Genomic DNA, 9,300 nt, shown 5'->3' with positions numbered 1-9,300 from the left:
TCAATCGTTGGATCAATAAGATACTTCGCGTGTCTTTTTAATAAAGAATTGATTTTTAGGCTTTCTCGCGAGTTCAGGCAACCGAACTCGACTTTAGGCTCCTGAAGTGTCAACTTCAGGCGCCTGAGGTTCCAAGGTCAGGCGACCGAAGAGCCTCGGCCAGGTTCTATCTTCTCCATTTAGTTTTTCAGGCGACTGAACTTAATCTTCAGGCAACCGAAGAAATTCTTCAGGCTACTAAGGTTTGAGCTCAGGCGACCGAAGTCCCCATTTTCTCAAATTTTCATTTCTAACTAAAAATCTGCTTGGCTCCTTTTCTTAGGTCTTTCATAAAACATATTTTTCATGATTTTGAAAACATTTCAAGGTCCATGAGAGTTTCTTAATGATATACATGAAATGCATGAATCCTAAAACCATTCTAAGTTATAATGAGTCTCAAATTAAATCATATGAAAATGTAAATACATGAGTTCTAAATACCCTTTTCCCAAGATATTCTTGAACTTTGCCGCTTGCATCTTGATTCCCGTACTCTTTGAGTTCCATGGATCTTGCCAAGATTTGTTGACTTTCCGTGCATGCTTAGTATAAGTCCTGTTCACAAACTCAATGCACAGATCAAATATCAAGTGATTTTTCATTATCAAAACAAGATTGAACTCGTAGAATCAACAGGTTAGTTAATAAAAAAATCGGCGACAATTTTTTGAGAGTTAAAGAAAACCGTCGACGATTTTTGCTAGCAGTGTTGAAGATATAAAGAAGCGAGAGCTCATTTTTTAAATTAAAAACTAAAACTCACTCCCTCTTTTCTCTCAAACCCTACGGTCCATTCTTCCACCTTCGATTCTTGCTCTGTTAAGCCTTGTTTCAACGATTAAGAACCGCCACAGGGTTCCTGGGAAGATTCTCTACACCGTAAGTGGAGCAGATTTTCAGTTTAGGGTCTCGAGGCACCACTCCAAAACTGAGGTAAGGGTGTTAAATATTAATTTTAATGGTTAATTGGAGTATTTAGGGCGTAGGGAATATTAAATTCTAGAGATTTAGTTGATTAATTTGGGAAAAATAAAATTTCAGGGTTTTTGAACCTTGGACGATGAGGGGCGTAAATTTAGAATTTTAACCGGCTTCTCAGGAATCAGGTAAGGGAATAGATTAAGTCGGGCATTTTTAGAAATTTATTTATAAATTACTCTATTTTTGGGAATACTGATGATTGATGTATTTTTGGGAATACTAGTGTTGAACAAAGAAAATAGATTTTATAGCATGTTAAAGTATTATACAGAGTAGAACTCACTCGTGTGGCATGAGTATAAATTTAATTTAATATCAATATGTTAGAAAAGTTATTATTTTTAAAAAATATGTATGGTTTTTCAGTAATTTTTAGAAGATCATAGACAGTACAGATGTTATAGATATTTCTAGTATATAATGATAAGATAGCCGGCGCAGATGCCGAGATATGATAGTCGACGTAGATGTCGTGATTAGTTTTATTACGATGATTTATTCAGAAATTATGAAATGACAATTTTTATTCAGAAAATATGTAAAAGGCAGATTTATTACAAAAATATGAAAATGTTATTTATGTACAGAAATATATTATGTGAAATTTATTATCTTGTAACAGAACTTGGATTGTTACATATGTTAAGAGCACAGTACCGTAGCTAACTAATCAAATCGGTGTAGTAGGATACCCACTGAGTGCCGACCCTAGTGGTTGTCGGTGTAGTAGACTGGGCGGACCAGATTGGGTATAGCGGACAATGCAACCACACGATTCCGGAAGTGTGGGTCGGTGGCCGATTAGCCCGGAAGTGTAGGCGGTGTAGTAGGATACCCACTGTGTTACTGACTCGCTAGAAGTTTGACGGTGTAGTAGGATGGGCAGGCCAGGTTGGGCGGACAATCGTGCACGATAATGTTATGTTGGATTTAACCTGGTAGGCAAGCCAACGTTAAGTCCAGCCTATGGGCCACCCAACCCGATCATGTGGGGTGAAATCATGATACTCATATATACATCCAGGGAACAATTTCAATAATATACAGATTTAACAGATGATTTAAATGATACGAAAATTCATTATGATATAGTATGTTTATAATCAAAAGTATAGATTTTCATGTATGATCAGTTTTAGTTTAAGATATATATATATACACAATACAATTATACTACTTGCAGCCTATGTTTATAATATGATAAAACTCACATTGCCACATACTGATATTAGTCTATTTCCCTTACTGAGAGATGTCTCACACTAACATTACAAATATTTTAGGGAATCCCAACAGACTAGTGGAGTGAGCTCCGTGATAAAGGAGTTCATAGGAACTACCCAATTGCGGGGCAAGTTGTCGGGTCAGACTCATGATGGTTTTCGAGGTATATATGTGTATATGTAGAAACAGTGAAACTCAGGTATTGTGTGTGTGTGTGTGTGTGTGTGTGTATAAAGTGTATTTTGGTTCCGCTGCTTAGGAAGTATGCATGTATAAACAAGTAAATTCTTGGTGCCTATGGGTCCGAGTTGACTTTGATAGTATGTCATGATATCAGAGCTATTATGGTGATTAAAAAAATATAGCAGAAATTTCGAGTTGTTACAAGTTTGGTATCAGAGCCTAAGTTGCTAGGTTCTATGAACTTTCGGTTGCAGTAGAAATAATACCAAAGTATAGGAATAGATTAGGAATTTAGAGAGTCAATGCTAGGAAATTAAGATGAGTATTTAAGGTTTTGTTCCATAATCGGGAAGCAAGATTTTCGTAGTGGTTTCTATGGCTTTTTTGAGGTGAAAATGTCAGGAAATTCATAGTAAACTATTGTCAGGTTGTCTTTCTCAACTGCTAGATTGAATCTTAATTAAGAATAAGGGAGTTAGGTTAATTGACGATATGAGATTTCAGTTAGATAAATATGTTAGTTAGAGGATCCTCAGACTATGTTTATTTTCTTTTCAAGATGGACCCTAGAGGTAGCAGCGCTTACACCAATGGTGATGATGGTGCAAGCCCATCTAGTGTGGGCAGTGGTGATTCAGAAGCAGTTCTGTGTAGAGTAACTCAGCAGGTTATGGCTGAGATTGCACAGACCTCTAGGGAGCAGGGAGGACCAGTAGCAAATCAGGGCTACACTATAGAGAAGTTTGCTAAAATGAATCCTCCGGTGTTTTTAGGAGGAGCTGATCCTAGAATTACTGAAAACTAGATGCAGGAGATCATGAAAATACTGATGGTGCTTCATTGCATTGATGAATAGAGGGTCCTATATACTATATATAAGTTGACAGGTGCAACTGAGAGATGGTGGGCAGCCGTGAAATTGCTTGAGGAACAGAGACTCGTACTAGTGGTCATGAAGTGGAACTGATTTAAGGAAATATTTTCTTATCATTATTTTCCTCCCACTGTTGGAGAAGCCAAGATAGCAAAATTTCTAAATCTGAGATAGGGGCAACTAATGGTTCAGCAATATGTAGCAAAGTTTATCGAGCTGTCACGTTTTGCAGCCTACATTGTTCCAGATGAGGTTAAGTTGGCGAAAATGTTTGAAAGGGGTTTGAGGCATGACATCCATAGACAGGTGGTCGTCCTAAAGGTGCGGGATTTCTCTGAATTAGTGGATAAGGCCATAATAGCATAGGAGAGCATAGAGGGAGATATGGGGACCTCGAGTTAGAGGAAGAGACCCATGCCTTTGAGATTTCAGGTAGGGTCCAGTCGAGGCCCTTGGAGGGGAGACAGATACGGTAGAGCTCCGAGGTAGGAGACAGGGAGACGGGAGGTTCAGGGCGAGCATGCATATCCAGTTTTTCCTACATGTGGAAAGAGACATAGAGGAGAATGTCAAGTAGGGAGGAATGTCTACTACTGATGTGGTTGTTTGCAGTATAGTACTGCTCATGCTCCCAGACCATTTGGAGGGAATATCTAGGCACCCATAAGTGGTGGCCAGTAGAGGAACACGGCTCTGAAGAGAGTCTATGCATTGACGCCGAGAGATGCTGAGGCTGCAAGTGACATTGTGACAGGTATGATTATTTCTTTATCATATAAAGCTGTTATTTATTTGACTCAAGTTTCACCCATTTATTTGTGTCATTGGGGTATGTCAAGTCGACTGGAGTTGAGACACAGTTGCTAGACACTGATTTGTTAATTGCCACACTATCTAGATTAGTGGCGAGATGTATAAGAATACTTAAAAACTATCCAATGGGCATCCAGGAGAAGATACTATCAACTGATCTTGTAGTGTTGGATATGCAGGGATTCGATATGATATTGGGCATAGATTGGCTGGCAACTAATTATGCCAGCATTGATTGCCATTAGAAAGTAGTGATCTTTAGAACCCAGAGAGAGCAGGAATTCAGGTTTGTGGGATCACGTGTATGCGCCTCGCCACAGTTAGTGTCAGTCGTTCAAGCTAGGAGGCTAGTTCAGGATGGTTGCTAGGGGTATATAGCTTATATAAATGAGATATCATAGAAAGAATTGAAACTTGTGATATTATGGTAGTCAAAGAACTTTTAGATGTATTTCCAAAAGAATTACCCAGTTTACCACCAGATAGGGAAATTGAGTTCGCCATGGATTTGCTTCCAGGAATAGCACCGATATCTAAAGCACCCTACAGGATGGCTCTAGCCGAACTGAAAGAATTGAAAGACCAGTTGCAGGAGTTGTTGTATAAATGATTTATCAGGCCTTGCGTGTCGCCTTAAGGAGCACCAGTCCTGTTCGTAAAGAAGAAAGATGGGACGCTAAGGATGTGCATCGATTATATGGAGATAAATAAAGTGACAATAAAGAATAAGTTTCATCTTCCTAGAATTGATGACTTATTTGATCAGTTACAGGGAACCCTAGTTTATTCCAAAATTGATCTTCGGTCGGGGTATCACCAGGTGAAAGTTAAAGTAGAGGACGTTTTGAAGACCGCTTTCCGAACCAGGTATGGGTGTTACGAGTTCTTGGTAATGTAGTTTGGATTGACTAATGCATTGGCAATGTTTATGGATTTAATGAATTGGGTGTTCCATAAATATTTGGACTAATTTGTTGTGGTATTTATTGATGATATACTAGTCTACTCGACGAGTTTTGAGGAGCACAAGGATCATCTGAGGCTGGTATTACATGTATTAAGGTAAAAGAAGCTATATGCTAAACTCAAGAAATGTGAATTCTTGTTGTGGCAGGTCACTTTCCTTGGGCATGTGATTTTTGGGGTTGGCATATCAATAGATTCAAGCAAGATATGAGCAGTAGTGAATTGGGTGAGACCGAAGAATGTTCAGGAGATCAGAAGCTTCTTAGGTCTGGCAGAGTACTACTAACACTTTTTGGATGGCTTTTCTAGATTATTAGGTCCACTGACACGACTCACGAGGAAAAATGTGAAGTTCGAATGGACCAACGAGTGTGAACAGAGCTTTTAGGAGTTAAAATAGCGACTTGTTAGTGCACCAGTGTTATCGATTCCATTGGGAGAGGATGGATTTTTCATATACAATGACGCATCCCTAAAGGGACTCGGATGTGTGTTGATGCAGCATGCGAGGGCTATTGCTTACGCTTCTCGGAAGCTTAAGGAGTATGAAAAGAACTACCTGGTACATGATTTAGAGTTAGCTACAGTAGTGTATGCTCTAAAGATCTGGAGGCATTATATTTATAGTGGGAGATGTGAGATCTTCACTGACCATAAAAATTTAAAGTATTTCTTCACCCAGAAAGAATTGAATATGAGGCAAAGGAAATTGCTATAGCTCATTAAAGATTATGATTGTACTATCAGCTATCACCCAGGGAAAGCAAATGTGGTGGCTGATGCTCTGAGCCGAAAATCAGTGGGAGCAGCATTGTCAGTAGTGTAGATTCAGTATCTGATTCAGATGGATTTGGAGAGGCTTGGTATAGAACTAGTAGAGGATGATCACCGGGCATTTATTGCTAACCTAGTGTTATAGTCTACCTTGCAAGAGAGGATCAAAGCTGCTTAGAGGAATGATGCAGAATTTGTAGAGTTGATAGATAAAGTACAGAATGGACAGGGGAAGAATTTTAATTTTTTAGATGATAGAGCTCCAAGGTTTCGTACTAGGCTGTGCGTACCTAAAAATGCTGAAATTAAGAGGACTATTCTAGAGGAGGCGCCCAAATCTCTTTACACAATGCATCCTGGAAGTACTAAGATGTACCGAGACCTCCGGGAGTCATTTTGGTGGAGCGGTATGAAGAAGGAAATAGCAGAGTTTGTGGAACAGTATTTGAGGTGCCAGCAGGTAAAGGCTGAGCACCAAAGACCAGCGAAACAGTTGCAGTCACTTCACATTCCTGAATGGAAGTGAGATCATATCTCCTTGGATTTTGTTATAGGGTTACCACAAGCGTTGCATGGGTAGAATGCCATTTGGGTGATTGTAGACCAGCTGACGAAGATTGTTCATTTTCTCCCTATTAAAGCCAACTATTCCATGACCAAACTGGAGGAATTATATATTCAGGAAATAGTTCAACCACATGGCATGCCGATATCTATAGTCTTGGATCGAGACCTGAAATTAGGAATAGCTTCCCAAGAGGGGGGGTGAATTGGCTTTTAAAATTTTCTTTTGACTTCTTTTAAGAATTCTTAACTTCTTTAAACACTTAACCAATTCTTTAACTTATTTGTTTAATTTCACCAATCACACAAGAACTTAGTTCTTTTATCCAATCAATAACACAATTAAACAACCAATCAATTAAATACAATCTTCAAACCAAACAATCAATTTATTTGTCAAGTACAAGTTAAACATCAAACAACCAAACCAAGATATAAGGTATTCAGCACTTTGGTAATATAAGATCTTAAGATTGTTTGTTTGTTTATATAAGCCCTGTGATTATGAATTTGAAAACCTTGTGAAGAATGTAATTTAATATTCAACAATCCTTTCACAAACACAATAAAGCTTTTGTAGTCAGCCCCAGATACAAATTTTAATCAAGCCCTATATATATGGATTTGCTTAATATGATGTTCAGTACAACATTCAATCACTCTTTCCAAATATTCAAAACTCAAATAAACTTTCAGTTAATTTATCTTTGAGTGTTTAACCAAGAAACGTACTCCCGTATGGTTTCCGCAAGATATGGTTTCACTAACATACTCCCTTTCGGTTTTCGCAACCCAAATCAAAATTAATCTTTAAGTTTACTTGATTTCCAAATATGCGTAGTATATTTGATTTTCAATTTAAATCATCCACGCAATTTAAGTATGTACTGAAAATAAAGAATAGGGAAAGAGAGAGTAAGACAGAGATTTTAACGAGGTTCGACTTATACCCAGCCTACGTCCTCGCCTTTGGCAAACCACCAAAGGATTCACTAAACCTATTTCGTTGACGGGTGGAACAAAACTGATTACAACATTCCTTGGTTAAGGCTAGAGTCTGCCTTCTCCAAACGATATTCCCTCATTCGGTCACTCCTTACATAGGCTAGAGTCCGCCTCTCTAAGCAATATCCCCTTACTTAGCCAACGATCCAAACACCTTGGAAGGTCAATGAACTAAAAGAAACATAAGATAAAATCTGCGTACAAGTATACTCTCTCAAAGAGCAAGTTAGTACAATTTCAGCACTATATACTTAAATGTAAAATATCAATAGGAAATAGAATGAAGCTCAAGTGTAGAATTCACCAATATCCTTCTTAGAAAAGGATTAGCAGTAGGAATTCAAAGGAAGAAGGATCAGCACTTCATAATTCTCAGCAAAATAATTTTTCAATGAGTGAGCAAGAGAACTTAGGAAGAACAAGAGTACTTTAAGCTCCTCAAAACAGATTTTTTAATTCTTAGCATTTTTTATTGTTTTGCAAAACCATGTATTTATAGGCTTTCAAACTTGCAAAAGTTTCCCTTAAAGAATTTCCCTATTTATTAGAATATTTAAGGTTCAAACGGTTATAATTTAAAACATTAGAATCTTAAAAATTTGCCCGTTGAACAGTTTTTAAATGTCTGACAGCAGTGACCCCATTTCAGTGTTTTGGCCATAAATTTTTCTGTATAACTCCAAATTATGTGTTCTTGGTGTCAACAGAAAGCTAAGAGAAAATACTACAACTTTCATGTTTACCACTCTTTAAAATAATGAGCTTTTGATAGAGAAAAATTCACCTCAATGTGACTATATGAAAACTAACAGCAGTTGGGAAAAATTCTTTTTGGTGCTCTTTATTTCAAAAATGATTCTAACATTTTTAAAATAATTTTTGACCTTATAAAAATATTATTCAGGTATTTTAAAAAGTATCTAGGTCTAATAAGTTAACCTAAGAGCTTCAAAATATTTCAAACGATATTTTAAACATTAAAGCACTTACGTGAGACTTCTAAAATATTAACATTCTAAGTTCTTGAGTCTTCATGCTTTGTCCTTGGATTGAATCCATCTTTTCTTCAAGCTTCCATATTCTTTAAGCTTTCTTATTTTGCCTTTCTTTGGATCTTTTGACTTTAATATGCCTAGTGTAGTAACCGGGAAAAAAATAAAATTTAAAAAATATATATAATAATAAAATAATAAAATAAAATTAATTAATTAAATTAACAAGTAAAATGAATAGTATGGTAATGAACAAATATATATATATATATACATAAATATTAAAGCATGTATATATATATATATATATATATGTGTGTGTGTGTGTGTGTGTGTGTGTGTGTGTGTGTGTATATATATAAGTAAGTTAGTATGATATACATTTAATATATAGGTTAAAGGTATATATATATATATAAGTGTGAAAGCTTCTTCAAGAAGCTTTACTTTAATTAATGATTATTATGATATTAATATATATATATATATATATATATATATACAAAATGGTGTGCAAGCTTCTTCAAGAAGCTTGCTTAGATCTTTTTTTCGGAAGTGCTCTCTCTCTCTCCTCTCTCTCTCCTACGACCCTCTCTCTCTTCGATTTCGTGCTAGTTTTACGTCGGATCGACAAACCGAAGCCACCACGACGCTCTTGGCGAAGTTCTCTACAAGTCTGCCGGAGCGAATCGTCAGGGAAACGAAATTAGATTTCATCCCAAATCCAAGGTAAGGCTTTATATTCAATATTTGGATTTTTGACAGTTGAAGAAAGTGATATACGCGTAAAAATACTGAACTTTAATACTGGAAATTTTCAGTACCAGGGTGTTGATTGGGAACGTTGGGAATCATCCCTAAGTTGAGGTAAGACTTTTTAAG

The sequence above is a fragment of the Malania oleifera genome, chromosome 5 (assembly GCF_029873635.1).
Source record: "Malania oleifera isolate guangnan ecotype guangnan chromosome 5, ASM2987363v1, whole genome shotgun sequence".
NCBI classification, from domain to species: domain Eukaryota; kingdom Viridiplantae; phylum Streptophyta; class Magnoliopsida; order Santalales; family Ximeniaceae; genus Malania; species Malania oleifera.
The sequence above is the reverse complement of the archived record's forward strand: the minus strand, read 5'-3'. Positions refer to the sequence as shown.